The following is an 18,754-nucleotide window of genomic DNA, read 5'->3' on the forward strand; positions in this document are numbered from 1 at the left end:
AAAAGTTTCTTAGCAAATCTTCAATTAATTTGACTATAGTGTAAAATTTTGTTCTGAACGATTATCTTATATTGTGGCTTCTCATTAACTGAGGATGGCAGCAAAGGAATAAAAATTTTAGTGATTTTTAAGAACCCATTTTTTTAGAACTTATGGCATGAATTGCACCTAAGCTTTCATTGAAAACAGTCCTAATATGCCACTTATTTCCAGTTTAAAGCATTCCACTAGAATTACTCTACGTTTCTTTTTTGTGGTATAATCATGGGAAGTTCACCTAAGGGTAGTGTGGTAAGTGTAGAAAATTTTGGCTGATTGCAACACACGGGGACTATATTTGGCCTTCCAAAAAAAGGATTACTTGGTCCAAAAGTTTTAGCACGCAGCATCTGGTATTCAGGATAACATCATGTTTTTCTAAAAACACTAGTCAACGTTCTGGCTGAGTAGCATCCACGAGTATTTGCAGTACTTTTGCTAGCTCTTCTTCCCCGGCAACACTGCACTGTCACCAGCCAAGGGTATCCAGTTAATACCTGTTAATAGCTTATATCCTATTGTAGGCTTGAGAAAGTGAGTCCTTTGTAGGATAAGAATAGATATGAACATAAACCATAATTAATTAACAGCCTGTGTGGATCACCATGAAAATAATAGCTTCTTCGGTCCTACAAATCTAATCTGGTATCAAACTTTCAGTGTCAAAGCAACCTCTTGGTAGCAACTTAAGTTAATTTAAAATTAGATAAGCTAAGGGAAGTATAGGAGCTTTCCTTTGATTGAATATAAGTTAAATTCTAAAACATGGAAAAATAACCTTCCCCATGGTTTTGTGAGTGGTGATCACAATGGAAAACTGTTCAAAAGTATTTAAAATACTGATTCGATATTGCATAATCTTTAAAGATTTTATTTTTAGAGTCCCTTGGTGAACCCAATTCTCTAATTATTTTTAAAGAATATATATGCATAAATCCTTAATTTAAGTTTAATAACAGCAGCAACAAAAAGGTCTCAGATCAAGGCAGGTCTGGGTTTAAATTTGTATCCCTGACTTGTATTAACCACTGTAGATGTCAAGTTCCTCCTCCTAATATTGGGTTAATACAAGTTCACTATCCCTTATTTACAGTTCTGAAACCCGAAAACCAATAATTTTTTTCTTCTTATTTGGCGCAAAACCTGGCATGACCTGTACTCATTGCCTGCGCCCCTGACTGGAACTGACATGAGGTTGTTTATAGCCTTTACTTATTTCATCCTGTGTATGTATTTATACTTTTCGCTGAGAAAGTATTAACGATCATCGCAGGGAGATACCTCAGACCCTAAATTTTAATTTCTGAATTCTGATACATATTTAGCTCAAAAGATTTCATATAAAGGATTTTAGACCTGTAATACCAACTGTGAGTGTCTTAAGAATGAAAATCAGTTAATGCCTGGGACAAACTAGGTGGGCTATAAATATCTTTTTCTTGTTTTTTCACAGAGGAATGACCTCTGCAAAATTATATTCTCATTAGATGATTTATTTATCTTCTTATCCCCACACCCCAATAAGAGTATGATATCATTAAAAAAGAAAAATCCAGTTTAGGTCTATAAGATGTAATAAGCAAATTACAATCATTAATTTTGAAATGATTTCACCACAATGTTACAATTATTTAGAAGAGGCTATGCCAGAGACAATTTCTAATTGCCTTACCTCACTGGACACTCAGAGGATATGCAGGATATCATGACCAACACGTAATGGAAGATCACTGGTGATGTGAAAAGCTGAGAATAAACTAAAAAAATAGAACAATAAAAAGTTAAACAATGGAAGAAATTATTTAGAAGGAAAGCCTAAATATTTTAACTGTTTGGCTAAAAAAAATGGTTGAAGAGAATGGGCTCAAGGGCGCATGTTTGGAAAACATCTAAACTAGGGTCAGTGAGAGAACTACTTAACATAATACCAGAGTGATAACCTTAAAGACATGTTTTTCTTATCCATCAATTCAAAGAGATGATAAGACAAATTTATTATTTCTGCTTTTAAGATTGACAATTTTCTAAGTGTATCTTGGCTGCTGGCCTCATTCTTCTGAGGCTCTCAATGTTTACTAAGTCCGAATCAATTGAAGACATAATGAAGAAATAATATCAGTTAGCAATGTTTGCTTCATTAATAGAGTTAGTGCTCTTTCTATAAGTATGAATAATAGGTTAAAAATGTACAAAGAGAAATGGGAAGGAAATAAAAAATATACATATTTTCTGAGAACGTTTTATTTCCAGATACTTTTGACATTTAGCAGTAGTATTAGTGTTTGGCCAATTAAACTTCAAGAAGAGCACCAGAAAATCAATATAGAAAAATTCATACTGTCAGGAAATGGGGTATGTAAACTTGGTCCCTCTTCCTGTAGAGGATATGGACTATTACACTTCACACATGAGATTTCCATTGAGGACTATATTTTCAATATTAAAAAGATACTTCTCTCTTTTTGAAAACAACATTGACTTGTGCAAGTAATCCAATTATAATTAGAGGAATATTAACAAGTTCTAATACAGTGAAAATTCAACAATGGAATTTTATATCATGGAGAAAGGATGTTGTGACATATCCTGTTAGTTTTCGTTCACAGAATGCGAGGAAAATCTTAGTGTATCACTCTAGAGAGCAGAAAAGAGTGAGCTAGATGGCTGTTTATGAGGGTATCAGATCTGATATAAAAAGAGAATGGAAGTCAAATGTTCATGAGAGTGAAACAATGCAAGAGGGCAAAGTAGAAGACATTAGTGTATCTGCAAAGAGATTTTACAAAAGAAAATATTGTCATTAATAACCATCAGTTCTTTGATTTGGTGGCTCGCAATCCCCTAAAAAGCTTCCTTATATACTCCCAGGAATGTCTTAACATGTACTTTGAGAAACATTATGCTACATTAATGTGATAGTTGGACTTATGGGTTAACTTGGCTAGGCTGTAGCACTCAGTGATTTAATCAAGCACTAATATAGGTGTTGCTATGAAAGTATTTTGTCCATGTGGTTAACATCTACATTCAGGTGGTTTCAAGTAAAGGAGTTGACTCTAGATAATTAGGGTGGGCCTCATGCAATCAGTTGAAAGCCTTGAGAGCAGAAACTGAGGTTTCCTGGGGACAAAAACAAACAAACAAACAAACAAACCTGCTTCAATACTGCAACATTAACTCTTGCTTGAGTTTCCAGCCTATCACCTTTCCCTACAAATTTCAGCCCTCAGTCACGTGAGCCAGTTCCTTCATTCTCCTTCTTTGGAGAACTTGACTCATATCACTTTCAATCACTATCAATTACTTTGTTATATTTAGGAAATGTAAAGATAGAAATCACAGAAAATTTAAAATGCCTGCAGTACCTTTCTCGGCATTGCTCTGTATTTGAGCATAAGAGAAAGTTTTGAAAGTAAGCTGGCCAGGGATTGAATTCTAAATTGCTACTTTCATCTGGGTAAACCTGGTGAGTCAATTAGTCACTTTCAGACTCAGTTTCCTCATATGTAAAGTGGGGATAATGGCACCTCTCTCAAGATGTAGTTGTGAGGATTGATGAGATAAAATATATGATGCGCACTTAATAATGATAGCATTTAGTCTAGTTTCTTACTATAGATCTGCTAGTTTTAAACATCTATGTTTAAGATCAGTACAAGCCAGGGCAGCGAGCAGCATGAGAACACCTGTCACGGGAGCACGAGCAGGCTATACCTTCTTTAAGCTTAACTGTGTAAGATAAGCTTCTTGCCCTCTTCTGCCTTCTCATCCACTCTTCCTTGAATTTAGTGTATTTGCATATGATTTTATTGTGATACAAGTTAGTCTCCAGTTCTATTTTTGATCCCCGTAACGCAGTGGTCCCCAACCTTTCTGGCATTAGGGACTGGTTTCATGGAAGATAATTTTTCCATGGACCGGGGGGCATGGAGTGGGGAGGGATGATTTGGGGATAATTCAAGTGCATTACATTTATTGTGCACTAATATTATGTCTATTATTATTACATTGTAATAAATAATGAAATAATTATACAACTCATCATAATGTAGAATCAGTGGGATCCCTAAGCTTGTTTTCCTGCAACTAGATTGTTGCATCTGAGAGTGATGGGAGACAGTGACACCCGAAGAGTGTTGCTTATGTCCAGTCTACTCCATAATCTCATTTTGGTTGCTGTCACTGTAGAAAACCCTGCTTCGCAAAGATAGGATGTTAGAAACGGAAGCAGGCTTTTCAGTGCTTTTGTGGCAATCTCAGGATATTCAGCCTTGTCTTGAATCCAGAATGTATGGAAATTTAAAGTTGTCTCTAGTATACTTTTAAGGTCATCGTCATTTGCCATCTCAAGCAGTTGATCATCTTCTAGCACGAACAAAGTCGATTTGCTTGGCTTATTCGCAAATGGGTCGCAGATCCATTCCTTCCCAATTCAGGGTCTTTTGTGGTTGGGAGGTAATGCTCAAGCTCTTTTGAAAGCTGAGACAGGTGATTATGCACCAGCCGGGAGAAAGAAGGCCATTGCTCAGTCTCTTTCAAAATCTCTGCTAATGTTCAAAACTTCTCAAAAATCCCAATGCTCACTCGTCATCCCCATAATTCCAGTTTGGCTTTGAATGCAGCCACTTTATCTGCCGACTTGAACACAGTTGTTGTTCTCCCCTGAAGTGACAGATTGATTTGGTTAAGCAGGTTGACTATGCCACACAAGTAAGCAAGTTTGCGACCCATTCTGTGTCACTGAAATGTGCTGCCAGTGGTGACTTTTTCTAAAAGAAACCTGTGGAGCTGCTCTCATAACTCAAAAACTCTGGCCAGTGATCTATCTTTAGAAAGCCCTCTCACATCTGTGTATAAGACAGGACGTATGTGCTCTGCACCCAACTCCTCACAGAGCTGCGTGAACAGATGTGAGTTAATGCATGTACTTTAAAATGGTTGATCATTTTAATCACATCCTGCAAAACGTTGTTAAGTTCAGGTGACATTTTTTGGCTAGCCAGCATTTCTCTATGGATGATACAGTGTGTAGACTCACATTCAGAAGCGACCTCTTGGACCCGAGTAGTGAAATCAGAAAGCCATTCAGTCATGGCAGCCGCTCCATCCATGCATATATCGACACAAAAATGACCATTTCAGTTTTCCTGACACGTAAGCATTCAAAGACTTGAATAGTTCTGCATCTGTGGTGTTGTTGGCAACAAAAGTGCTCATAACATATCCTCATGCACATCCTCCTGAAAAATATATTGCACAAAAACAAGTATTATGTCTTGTCAACATCATAGACTCTTCAGCCTGGATTACATTCCACAGGGACACATTAGTCCTCTCTAACAATTGTATTTTATCAATTCATCTAGTTGTGGTTCTAGCCAAAAGAGGAACACGTGCCACCTTTGCAACTGCAGCCTCTCCTAAAAGTTCACAACAAATGTCCTTAGCAGCGAGCAGGATCAACTCTTCACCCATAGTAAAGGGCTTCTTAGCTTTAGCAATGCAGTTAGACACTAAGAATAATGCTTTCAGTGCAGATGTATTTGATGAAGTTGTGGCCTTCAAATAATTGCTTCTATTCTTCGTGTTTACATTTTTCTCTTTTGAAAAACTCCAAAGGTTCTTCTTTTTATGCAGGGTGCTTGGTCTCCTTGTGGAGAAGTAGTTTTGAAGGTTTCATGGCTTGTATAATAGGTGGCTGGTCGCCACCTATTATACAAAGTGGGCTTGGAGAATGTGAATCACCTGTTGCAGTGAACTCGTATTAAAGTAGGACTCTTGGTTATTTTCTTTTAAATGCACCTTTCTTTTTGTTGGCAGTCTTAGAGTCTTCTGCTGTCTCATCGTTGGGTCATTCCTGCTTTTCAAAGAAGCTCTCCAGTGATGTTTGTTTTTTACTCATTTTGCTAAGGTTAGCTTGTGGGCTTACCAAAACTGTTACTGAGACAAATGTGCAGTGGGGAAAGAGGCATGGTAGGAAGTGGTAAATAAAATAATGGGCGGCCCACACATGGACTAAAATAAGTGTCAGATTCTGACTTAAAGCCTACCACCATATGCAGCTGTACAACTGAAGTACATAACTCACTTGTCACTATAAAGCCTGCCACCAAATACAGCTTGTCACTTGCCACTTCCTGATAGGGGTTTGATATGAGTCTGCAAGCAACTGATTTATTATGGTCTCTGTTTAGTCAAACCTCTTTGTTAATGTTATTCTGTATTTGTAGCCACTCCCCAGGGCTCATATCACCACCTCAGCTCCACCCCAGATCATCAGGCATTAGATTCTAATAGGAGCACGCGACCTAGATCTCTCACATGTGCAGGTCACAGTAGGGTTTGTGCTCCTATGAGAATCTAATGCCTGATGATCTGAGGTGGAGCTGAGGTGTTGATGCTTTTGGGAGAGGCTACAAATACAGAGGAAGCTTCTCTTGCTTGCCCACTGCTCACTTCCTGCTGTGCGACCCCTGCCCTAACAGGCTTGACATCTGAGCTCAGTTCTCTTGGATTGGACTTTTTTCTGCCCCTTGTTTTGCTTTATTCGTTTGTTGTCATTTTTTTTCCTGATGCAGTGAAGCTAAAAGGTAGCTTGAGATGAAAAACATTTTAAAGGAAATTTTCATTCAAGATTATTAAATTAAAACTTAATAGTCATAACTTATCCTTATTTGATATTTTATTATGAAAAAGCCCTACATTTTTAAATTAATTAATTAGTGTTTTATGATGACATTGGTTAATGAAAGCCAATAAGTTTTAGCTGTACATTTTAATGGTAAGGCATACATATATTTACACTGTTTGTTCACCTCCCATACTTAGATTTCTTTCTATCACTACATGTTTGACCACCTTTACCCTGTCTCCTCCTCCTTCAACCCTCCCCCTACTCTCTTGTAACCGCTAGTCTATAGTCCATGTCTATGAGTCATATTTTGTTTGTCCTGTTCATTTGTTGCTTTTAGGTTTATATCCCACATATAAGTGATATCATATAATTTTTAACTTTTTATGGCTTGTTTCACTTAGCATGATTATCTCAAGGTCCATCCATGTTGTTGCAAATGGCAGTATTTCATCTCTTCTTTAGGCTGAGTAATATTTTTAATATTTGAAGTAAACGGAAAATCTACATGAGCTAAACATAAATTGCATATGTATACGAAGGAGCAGAATATGTTCTGTGTAATCTCTACGGTGGTCACCTGCCATATATGCACAAATATATAAACACATAATGTTTAAGTCATATATACTTGTGAATATATATATCCAAAACATTATTCTTATTAACAACTACAAAAGAACATTGTTAGCCATTTCAACATTGACAGTATTCCCTTTTTTCCTAAAATATGTCTTCTTAACGGTGAGCAATTTGCTTAGCATGGCTAAAACAAAACTAATAAGCAATCTATTTATCTTAAGATATACAGCAAATGAGAGATTCATGAAATTGATTAATCATTCCCTGCTTATTCTTTCTTCTATCAATATGTATTCTTCTATCAATAATTTTTTTTCAAATTCAGTTCTAATTAGATTAAACTTTCTCAGTCACCTAGTCTTCATAGTCCTATTCACACTAGACAAAATTAGTTCAATAAGTAAAATTTTCCTTTGTTGAAGGGATTCCAAATTTTAATTCAAAAATATTATATTTAATGCTAAATCTTTAGTATTAAATTTTTAATGGTAAATCTTTAGTTTTAACAGAAAACAATAACCAATAAGTTATTTTTAAGGGAAATAGAAAATATCTGGAGTAAAATGAAATAAAACAGTAATTTAGCTGAAATCATTATTTGATTATTAATATGTATTGACAAGATCACATTTTTATGTCCTAAAAAAATAAAAATTAAACTTTTTTTTCTGAGTCAAGTGCTATCAGGGCCTTTGGCCTCCAGGCAAAAGATTAATGTAAAGTTTGTGAGATGGATTTTGATGGTAGTAAACAGTGATGTCCAGGATTCAAGAATAATTGAATTGTATCCTACCAATTATTTCTTTTCCCAGAAGTTTTCCCAGGGAGTTAGAGTATACAGAGTATATATATGATAATGGGGATATAAGATTTATATATATTCCTTTCAGATGCAATCTGTAGATATGAAAACTACAATAACTAAAACTAAACATAATGTACTACTTTTCATATTTGAGAAAATAGTTGATGATGGCCTAATTTTGCCTAGCTTACTCTTACTAAAATATTAATGTCACTAAAAATAATAATACAAATAAATCTGGGATTTCCACTTCTGGTCAAGAAACAGTAGCAAGTATTGAATTTTCCCTCCTGCCCCAAATAGCGCTTAAATGAATAAAGTGTATGAAATAATGCTTTGCGAGACACTGGACATCGGATAAAAGACGGTGATCTCTGACTGACAGAAAACAAGCAAGGTGATTATTGCAATTAACTTGGTTTACTTCTGTGATTGAGTTTCCAGCTGCAGTGCAAGAAGGGGAAACTCAGGCAAAATGCTGTGGAGTCCCTAAGTTGAGGAGACCAAGCTAAGAGTTCATGGAGACCAAGCTAAGAGTTCATGGAAACCAAGGCAGCTCGAGTTTCCAGACAGAGCACTAGAGAGTAGAGAACTAAGCAGATAAAGAACTCTGGAAACCGTGGAGGGTCTACCTTGAGTATTCAACAGAATACTGATCAGGGTGTCCTGCATGTGAGGAAACTTCCCAAGGCTGGGGAAGGAGTCATTAAAAGAACTAAATTAAGGATTGGAATAATGATCATTCTATCATCCACACTGAAAAACCTCAAGATTTGTGGGGTACTAGGTAAAGTACACAAAAGGGCTTTGCCTCCATAGAATGAGTAATTTAGTTTTGGACTTATTGGAGTAATTTAGTTTAGGTTCCCTCTAAAAAACTTTAAATCAAAAATCTGAAAGGATCAGTTTCCAAGTAACATAACTGTGTCCCATAACAAAACACAATACATTTATAAGATTATAAATATGTCGTCCCCAGTAAGATAAAATCACAAAAGTGTTAAACATGAGAAGAATCAATTTATCAAAATTGACTCAGAAGAGACAGAGATGTTATAATTAATACAAGAATATGAAAGTTGTCATATTTGTATTCTGTTAACAAAAAAGAAAGTTAAGTAGAGAAATGGAAGATATAAAACAATCCATAATGTTGACATGAAAAATTACACTAGAGAGGATTAAGACAAATTGAACTTTTCAGAAGAAAAGATTAGTAAGCTTGAAGACATAACAATAGAAATTACCCAAAAGGAATATGCAGAGAAAGAGAATTAAAAAAAATTACCACAGGATTAGTAAGCTGTGAGACAGTTTCAAAGATACATGTGATTGGAATTCCTGAAGAAGAGAAGGGGATAAGGCAGAAAACCATTTGAGGAAGTAATCGTTGAAAATTTCCCACTTTGATAAAACTATAAACTCATATACCAAGAATATCAATAAAACTCAAGTATGGAAAACAGTATCGAAGTGCTTAAAAAATTAAAAATAAAAATACCATAAGATCCAACAATCACACTTCTGTATATAACCAAAAGAAATCAAATCAGTATCTCCAAGAGATATCTGCACTTCCATGTTCATTTCCACATTATTCACAATAGCCGAGATATGGAAACAACCTAAGTGTCTGTCAGCAAATGAATGGATAAAATGTGGTATATATACAATGGAACATTACTCATCCATTTAAAAAAAAAAAAGAAATATTGCCATATATGATGCCATGGATTAACCTGGAAGGCATTATGCTAAATGAAATAACCCAGACAAAGAATGAAAAATAATGTATGATTTCATAAAAACAGAGAGGAATATGGTTGTTCCCGAAGGCGAGCAGCTCTGGGAAATGGGGAGATGTAGGCCAATGGGTACAAACTTTTAGTTATAAGATGAATAAATTTCGAGGATCTTGCATACAATACAGCATGGTGACTCTGTAATCAATACAGTGTGTGTACTTGAAATTTAGAGAGTAGATTTTCTCATCATACACACACACACAAGAGAGTTAACTGTGTAAGGTGATAGATGTGTTCATTATCTTGATCTTGGTAACTATTTTACAATGGATATCAAATTATCACATTGTTACTTTAAATATATACATTTATATTTGTCAATTATTCCTCGATAAACTCTTAGTAAAAGAAATGCAAAGAAAATTAATTAAGAGAGATCATAATCAAATTGCTCAAAAACAATGATAAAAAAATTAAAAGTAACAAGAGAAAAAAGTCACCTTAGAGTCAAAGATAAAATTGACAACAAATTTCTCGAAGGGACCAATGCAACCAAGAGGACAGTGGAGCATCATCTTTAGAGTATCATAAGAAAATCTGTCAACCTAAAATACTGTATACCCAGCAATAATATCTTTCAGAAAGTAAGATTAAATATTTTTTAAATGTGCACAAGTTGAAAGAATTAATAATCAACAAATCCACATTACAAGAAACTTTGGAAATCAAGCAAAAAGAAAATGATATTATCGAAACCTATATAATTTTATTAATCAATGTCTCCCCTATAAAAATAATTTAAAAAGATGTATACAAATGAGTAAAGAACACCAGAACTGATAATTATGTCAGTAAAGAGATAAGATTTTTCTCATTTTTTATTTTTTTAAAAAGATAATTGAATATCTAAATAAAAATAATAACAGCATAGTATATGTTTTCTAAAATAGGTAAAATTAAAACCAATGTCAACAATAGAACAAAAGTTAGAAGAGAAAATATTAGTGTAAAATTTTTAGGCTAAATGTAAAATAATATAATAGCTCATGAATGAAGGCTATGTTAAGTTATAGATGTATACTATAAACCCTAAAACAACTCCTAAAATAACAACACAGGAGATAAAATGATATCATAAAATATATTTAATTAATACAAAAGACAATAAAAATGGGATAAAGGAATAAAGATAGAAAAGTAGAAAAAAATAGCAAGGTGATTGATTTAAACTTAACAATAGCAATCACGTAAAATATAAATCACACTAAATATATACTAAAAACCAAATTAGAATTTGTCAGATTGGATAAAAAAGCTAGACCTATTTTTCATAATAGCCCCTTATTATATATGGACTATATAAAATGTAGACTCTGCAATGACATCATCTCTAATTCTTAATATCTATAATTTTGTATCTTGCTTCCTTTTTCCTGAATAATCTGACTGGAATTTTATCAATTTTGCTAATCTTCTCAAAGGATTAACTTTTATTTCTAGTAATTTATCACTTTCTGGGATACAGTGAAAAATATGACTGACTTTAGTCCTATGATTAGGCTGCATTATATGATACCAGTGAAGGGATATCACAGATTTAATTAAGGTTGCAAATCAGACAACTTTGAAGTAACATAAGTGAGATTACCTGGGTGGACCTGAAGCTAGGAAGAGGCAGGAAGGTTTCAACTCATTCTGATCAGGTGGCCCTTAAAATGGACCATGCTCAGCTTTAGTCAGAGATTCAAAGCATGAGAAAGATTGTACTGCTGGCCTTGAGGAGGTAGGCTGCTGTGTTGTAACACAGGGGGTCATGTGAGAAAGACCTAGTGGCATTTTCTAAGAGCTGAGAAATTCCTGGCTGAAAGCAAGTAAGAAAACATGTCCTGAGTCTTATAGCTGCCAGAAATGGTATTTTTCAAACAACAATCGATACTCTTCCACTGCCGGTGGGCATGTGACATGGTACAACGTATTGGTAAAAATAGTTTGACGATGATACATAAAGCTGTCATATGATTCAGAAATTCTGTTCTGAAATATTTACTCAAGAGAAAGGAAAGTCTGTATTTCTCCAAGAATTGCTCATGAATGTTTATAGCAGTTCATTTTAATAACCAAACCTGGATATAACCCACAGTTATATCTCCACACAATAGATTACTTCTTAGCAATGCAAAAGAATGAACTACTGTTACACGCTATAACATAAATTTATTTCAAACTAATTATACCTAGGTCACAAAAAGTACATATTTTATGATTCAATTAATGTAAAATTCTGGGAAATGCAATGTAAAATATAATGACAAAAGGAAGATTAGCGGTTGTGTGGGGACCAGGGAAGGATGGTGGTAAGGTGGAGAGGAGCAGGAGGTAGGAATTAGTATGAGGGACAGGAGGCTTTAGGTGATGTTTTCATGGGCATATGCCTATGTCAAACCATATCAAATTGTACACTTAAGTATGTTCTTTTCATTGTATTTCAATTTTAACTTTATAAAACTGTTTAGGAACAATGCTGTTTTGTTTCAATCTTTGAATTTTTATTTTTATGTGAACTCTTCAAAATAAAAACAGTATAAGAATAATGATTTGGTCTATATGAGAATTTGACTTAGCCTTGTGAAGTGGTGAAAACCTACTATTTGCCTTTGGCTTGACATTTAGAACTGATAAGCTGAATGCCAATTTAAGTGTCATTTTTTTTTAACTTATTCTGCATGATTAACGATTGTGAGATCTTTTAGATTGCTATCAATTTTAATCTCAGGAACAAAGAACAAGGCATGTCAAGCAGATTTATCATTAATATCAGACCACATACTTTCAAATTTAGGTATGCATCCTATATGTAGCTTGTAATGTGTTTTATATATTGGAATTGTACCAGTCAAGTGATATATATATATATATATATATATATATATATATATATATATATATATATATATAAATATTATTGCAAGAATGAAATCTATAATAATTGATGATGAAAGCCGTGAATTTTATGTACAAATTATTGAGAACTTTCGAGTAGTCAAATTAATAGTAAAATAGATGAGCAGTTAACTGGTACATAATGAAGGGAAATATAGATGGAAATTCAGCTTTTGTTATCATGAAATCGAATTTAATTACTCTTTTGCAACATTGCTATATCCACAATGTATTGGTAATTTTTTTCCCCAAAGCGATTGTATGAAACAGGATATTCAAGAAGAGAGTAAGATTAAAAAAAAAAAAAGACTCTCTTAAATCAATGATCTTAAATTTGCTGCTGAAAACACTTAAAAAGCATTTTCTTCAAACAGGGCAGAAAGCTTCAGTGTGTGGTATTGCTACGAAGAAATTGTGTCATTATTGTCAACTCAATCTTCAGCTTCCAGAATTAGAAAAGAAATGTTTCCCTTAGTCACTATTCTTGTAGAGAGGAAGAAAAGTATATCTTTATGGAAACATTACCAAGGAATCTACTCTGGACTTGAAGATGTGTGACCGTTGGGAAGTTACTAGCTCACTCTCTGCAACTGTAATATGAAAAGAATCATGTCTACAATAAAACGTGAAATTGTCTTTGAGGGCTGACACTCTCTCAGCACTTCCCTCATGAGTACGCAGACTTGGTTTGTTGTATTGTCCAGAATCTCTAAATTTCCAAACCACTTACCAACAGTGTAGCTTTTATTTTTAATGAAGATTTTAGAGACAAAAAGTGTTTTCACTTCTTGTTTCATAACTGTTACTTATCAAAACTCACTTGAAGACTCTCATCTCATTATGTCCACCAATTCTAAACTCTTGGATGATGAATTTACACTATCTCAATTATATCTTTGCATTTGAAAGACCCTCCTTAAACTATCCGATTCTCAGTCTCCAAGTCCTATAATTACCCATTTATGTCCTTCTCCTTTGACACACAGACTAGATTCTGTCTAGATGGTGTTCTTCTTTACTGAAATAGGCTAATAAACATAGCTTCGTGTAACCACAGGTTATTCTGGGGGTCTTTTTGGAGGGTAAGCTTTTAAGAGAAGAACTATAACCACCTAACCACCCTCATTTGACACAAAGCAGATTCCTGTGTAAATAAGACACATGCAGATTAGGCACAATGAATGAAAGGCCCCCAAATAGTCTTGGGCACCCATCGGATGATATTTCTTTCCATTGTTAGTATGTGCGTGTGCACACATGTTCCTGCCTCACCTCAGGCCAAAAGACTATGTCCCTAATTTGCTTTTTATATCAGTCTGACTTGTTTATGAGAACTGAGACCACCAATATTCATACAGCTTAATTATCAGGACTGATGTCACCTGTTTCAACATAACTTTACCATTTGTTCTAGGAAATAGTACTAAATAGCTTCACTGTTTGATTCAGAAAATTCTTGAAAATCAATTTATTTGAACTATATAAGCTATTGTTCGACTTATTTGAACTATAGAATCACAAACCTTCCTCAGGACAGTAGTTTCCTCACCAGAGTTTATTGTGTGTTGGGGGGTGTTCTAATCAAAGATGGGCACCCCTTTGTCCCTACTTTCCATTTGCTGTCTTTTCTCTCTAGTATCTCAGTCCCTTTGCCAAACAGGGGATGCTTCCTCATTATTGTTTAGTGGAGAAACCAAATCCTTTGATTCTCTCTAGCTAAATCTCTTATTCCTTTTTTACCTGGTGTGGTAGCACTATACAGTGATTCTCTACATGGGCTCTAGTGACAGACTTTCCAGCATTGTCGGGATGATTAATTAAATGAACGAGTATATGTAAAGCATCTAGAAGATGAGCGTTAAAATAAAGTGTTTTCTACTACAATTATGCATAGCTAATTAAAGGGTTTTAGCTCTTTCTGATTTGCATAATTCCACCTAGAAGGATGCAATGGGAGACTTTTAATGGGGGGGGGAGTGAATATTCTTTTAAAATTAATTAAGATAAAATATGTGAATGTACCTTGCACATAACATGTTTTCATGCTATGGAAAATGGGATTTAGAATCAGAAAACCCATGTGAATTCCTAAATTTTGAGACCTTACACGTACAAAATTAATCTCTCAATTTCATGGACTTCCTGTGAAAATGGGTATAGTAACACTAAATTCATAGACGTGGTGCCAAGATAAGTGAAATAACACATACAAAGTGAAAATGACACTATGTAAGTGAAAGATTAATTTCATTCTATTCTAGACATTCTTAAACCCTTTCTTTGGGTCATTGAACATATTTAATGTATTCGTTTAAAAGCATAGCAAGGGTGCTCCATTTCAAGGTCTTAGTGATAGATTTTAATGAAGAGTATAATGGAGGATTCTATAGGGCTGAGCCTCAAGCAGGAGATAATAAAATACAGGTGAATCCATAAAGCACAGTATCCAAGGCTTCAAACATTCTGGCTTAAATGATGTCGTATCATTTTATTATTACTCCAGCACAGTTAGAAATTTCTCATTTTGAAAGTGACTAACATTTTTGATATATTGTGTATTATCTCTTACTTCTTAACCTCCTTTCTTCCTAAGTTCAAAAACATGAAAATGCAAAAGATAAAGGATCAGGCTTGCCAATATATAGATATAGTTAGATAGATAAATGATCGATAAATAGATAGATGATAGATAGATAGATAGATAGATAGATAGATAGATAGATAGATGATAGATAAATAGAGGTAGAGACAGATAAAGATATAGTTATATAGAATCTCTTTCAATGTTTTAAATCTGGAGGCTAGAGCTGGGGGTTAGAGCTGGGGATGGGGGCTGGCAGGAATGGTAGACTCCAGATTTATTACCCGTAAGTTTGTACAGATACTTCCTCTCTCACTCTTCCAGTACTCAAACATGAATGTTGGATCTTTTACATCACGTGTGGGGTGATGAATATTATTATGTAGCAACTAAAATTTGTCAAAAATAATTATTTTAAAATAATAAAATATATCCAAAGATTTTTTATTATTTATTTACAGTTATTGCAAAATTGTAGATTTGGGTAAGAATAGCTTTCTTTGCTATAAAGTAACCAAAAATATCACCTAAATCAAACATCCCTCTAGATGTTGAAAGTATTTTTCATTTCACATTATAGAGTTCCAAAACTCTAAAGTTAAATAGTCTCACATAGAACTCTTACACTTATTCTTCCAAACAAAAAGAAATAGAGTTAATATGGTGGCCAAAAGAACAACTGAAGCTTATTTAGAGTTTAGCATGGGATTCTGGGAAGAGGTCAGATGGAAGTCCTGGTGAATATTAGTATGAGCATGTGGGGAGAGGGGATGATTTCCATATAAAACGAATGCCATGTATGAATGCCTGAAGAAAGCATAACATAGGTGACTACCTAAGTGAAGTTTAGGGAGATTAGGGCAGCAGGTGTCAGTGGGAAAGCAAGGGAAGAGGCTAGAGAAGTTAGCAGGTAACAGATCACACTTTTAATTTACCAGCTCTATTAAGAAGTAACCACTAGGAGTCATTTAACTTGTGAGCAGGGGAGAGCTAATATCAAACTCTATTTTGGGGAGATCACTTTGTGTAGATGGTGGACAATGAGGTAGAGATGAGCAGACTAAGGCAGAATGCCCCATTAAGAGATAATTGTAGTAATGCAGAGAGAGATGATGAGGACCTACTCTAGAAAAATGTTAGTAAGTTCAGAGAAAAGTATTTAGAACTCTGAGATATTTGGGTGGTAGAGCTGACCAGACTGGATGATGGAGTCCATGCGAAGTTTGAGGGAAGTAAAGGAATAAGAAAGGAGCCAAATTTCTGGCATAAGTAATGGAATAAAGAATGATGTCTTTCACTGAGACAATGAACACAGTAAGAGGTTTGGGGCAAAAAAGACGATGTCACGATTTGACATGCTGTACTTGAAGTGCCTCTGAGACATCAAAATAGGATTTTCTAATAAGCAGTCAGATATAGATGGAAAGAAAAACTCTTGGTGGAAGAGTGAGAAAATAAGAGCATATAACAGAACTCTGGAAAATGCCAACAGATGAGGAGATTGAGGAGTATTCTGGACAAAGACTTTGTGATTAAAGACAGAAGTTCAAGTGATGTGAGGAAGGAGGACGTGAGGAACTTCATGGAATTCTCTTGCTAGGTCAAATAAGACAAGAGTTAAGAAATGTGGTTGGTGAAACTGAGAAGGATGGAATAGTGGCAATGGAAGGTAGACTACAGGGAATAAAAGATTGACAGCTTCTATTTTATCTATAAATTAAGAAGGAAATTTATTGACTAACAAGGTTAATAGAATAGAGGAGGTTTAAAATAACCCCTCTGGAGACCTGAAAAATATGCTGAGAAGAGAAAGAAGGATCAGGATTGCTGAGCAGTGCTAAACACCCATGTGAAGTCAGAGTCCATAATTTCGTGACTATTTATTTACGTATAGTTTATTTAACAGATCTTAAATATCAGTTAAATACTTTCTTCTTCAGATAACAGAAAGCTAAATTATTATGGCTTTAAGAAATAGTAGTTTCTTTTTTCTTCATGTACTAAAGATTCTGTTTGTGGTGGCTGCAGGAGCAGTTGCAACTTCCCAGTGATGTCAGGGACGGTGTCTGGTGACCTCCTTGGCCCTCGGTTCATGGTGAAAAGATGTCTGCTCAATAATATGTCATATGTGTATTGCATTGTGCGTTCAGCACCTGAAGTTAAATTTCCCTCCTATTTGATTGTATTAACCAATGTCACTCCAATAATTTTAATAAATAAATAAATAGATAATAAATACATAAAATTAAAAATAAAATAAAAGATAGCTGCTGCAACCCCAGGCATAACATTTGCATTTTAAAAAGGAAGAAGAAAGAGAAGGACAAGTATACAGTACATTGGTTAGATATTTATATAGTTTATAAAACGATCCTGCTAAGTGCTCTTTCTCTCCTCTGGCTCTCCATCTCGCCATTACATTAATGCTGACTGCTTTCCTATGCCATGCTACCCACCCCTGTGACCATCTATCAATTACTAATTTGTATTTCTTTAACCCTTCACCCCTTTCTCCCAGCCCCCAATTCCCCTCCCCTCTGGCCATCAGCAGATTGTCCTCTATATTTGTGTCTGTTTTTGATTAGTTTGTTCTTTTTGTTCCTTAGATTCTGCATGTAAGTGAAATCATATGCTACTTATCTTTCTCTGACTTATTTCACTCAGCATAATAACCTCTAGGTCTATCCATGTCATTGCATATGGTAGGATTTCATTTTTTAATGGCTGAGTAATATTTCATTATTTACATGAACCATAACTTCTTTATCCAATCATCTGTCGATGGGCATTTAGATTGTTTCCATTTCTTGGCTATTGTAAATTGTGCTGCCATGAATATTGGAGTGCATAGATCTTTATGAATTATTGTTTTGGTTTTCTTTGGATAAATATCCACAAGTACAATTGCTGGGTCAAAAGGTACATCCATTTTTCATTTTTTGAGAAACCTCCAGATTGTTTGCCATAGGGGCTGTACCAACAATCCTACCAAAAGTATATGAGAGTTCCCTTTTCTCCACATCCTCGCCAACACTTGTTATTCTTTGATTTATTGATGATAGCCATTCTGACAGGTGTGAGCTGATATCTCATTGTGTTTTTAATTTGCATTTCTCTGATGATTAGTGACCTCAAGCATCTTTTCATATGTCTGTTGGCCTTCTGTATTTCCTCTTTGGAGAAATATTTGTTCAGGACTTTTGCCCATTTTTAAATTAGATTGTCTTTTTGTTGTTGTTGCTGTTGTTGAGTTGTATGAGTTCTTTATATATTTTGGATATTAACCTCTTATCATATGTATCATAAATGAATATCTTCTCCCATTTAGTCGATTGTCTTTTTGTTTTGTTGATGATTTCTTTTGCTGTATGAAAACTTTTTAGTTTTATACAAGTTTGTTTAAAGCAAGAAAGCCAAAGCTTTTGCTGAAA

This window comes from Pteropus medius, unplaced genomic scaffold (assembly GCF_902729225.1).
Source record: "Pteropus medius unplaced genomic scaffold, Ma_sr-lr_union100, whole genome shotgun sequence".
NCBI lineage: Eukaryota > Metazoa > Chordata > Mammalia > Chiroptera > Pteropodidae > Pteropus > Pteropus medius.